This window comes from Penaeus monodon, chromosome 25 (genome assembly GCF_015228065.2).
Source record: "Penaeus monodon isolate SGIC_2016 chromosome 25, NSTDA_Pmon_1, whole genome shotgun sequence".
In the NCBI taxonomy this organism is placed as follows: domain Eukaryota; kingdom Metazoa; phylum Arthropoda; class Malacostraca; order Decapoda; family Penaeidae; genus Penaeus; species Penaeus monodon.
In genome coordinates this window covers 8,710,825-8,712,112 of record NC_051410.1, presented here as the reverse complement: position 1 = coordinate 8,712,112, position 1,288 = coordinate 8,710,825, and positions in this window count along the sequence as shown.

The window sequence follows — 1,288 nt, the reverse complement described above, 5'->3', positions numbered from 1 at the left end:
GCCTCCGTCCGTATCCATGAATATTTGTGAAAACGTCATCGCGAAGAAAGGCGGAGACTGCAAGCGAAAGTCGCCATTACCCGCGGGGGCGGAAGACCCAAAATTGCGTCCTCTCGGGAATCTTTAGGGACACGTCTTACATTAAGATCGCCCCCCCCCCTCTTTCCCCCTCCGTCCCCTTAATCCCCCCACCCCCCCACCTTCCCCCTCCACTTCTCCCTTTCCTCCTCCCCCCCTCTCTTTCCTCTCCCCTCTCCCTTCTCCCTTTACTCCCTCCTCCCCCCCATCCTCTCTCTACCCACTGGATCCCCTCCCCTCCCCCCTCCCCTTCGAATTCCTTCCCCCACCCTCTTCTATTTTCTTCCTCCTTCTGTGACCCCCCCCCCCCTTCCTCCTCTTCCTCTGTAAATCCTACTCCCTCCCCTTTCCCCCTTGATTTTAACGCCCCTCCTCTCCCCTTCCTACTAAATCCCCCCCTCCCTCCCTCTCCCTTCTAATCCCCTCCCTCCTCCCCCCCCTTCTAAACCCCCCTCCCCCCTTCTAGTCCCCTTCCTCCTTCCCCTTCTTTCAAGTCTCTTCTCTCCTTTCCCTTCCTTTTAGGCTCCTCCCCATTCCCCATCCCTCCTTCCTCTTTCTTCTAGTCCTCTCCTTCCACCCCCCTTCTAAATCCCTCACTCCACCCCACCTTCTTTCTAAACCCCTCCCCCCCTCCCCCTCCCTCGAAAACCCCTCCCACTTTACCCCATCCCTCTAACCCCTCCCTCCTTTCCCCCTTCCTCCTAAACCCCTCTCCCCCACACCCACCTTCTTTCTAAACCCCTCCCTCCTTCCCCCTTCCTGCTAAACCCCTCCCCTCCAGCCCCACCTTCTTTCTAAATCCCCCCCACTTCCCCTCATCACAGCTGGCTTTGACGAAATATTTCTGGCTTGGAATGCGCTCGTTTTATGGCCGCGTCGGAGGTCACTGTTCCTTGCTTAGCGAAGGATCAAACGTATTACTATTATGATTCTCGAGGAGTTGCCAAGAACATGCTCTTATCAGCGTCACCTGCATACAGTACTTAATATTAATGATAACCGTGCTGAGTGTAATAAGCGTGTTGATTATTCAGCTTATGGTAATTAGTGTATTGATAACTATTCAAAGTATAGTGAGTGTGCAAAGGGTAGTAATTAATCGGGGAATTATAATTATGCAAGGTATTGAGATTATTTTAAGGTATATTAAGACTTCGTTGCTTGATAATCCGAAGGAAGGTGATTATTCGAATTATAATCAACGGAATGA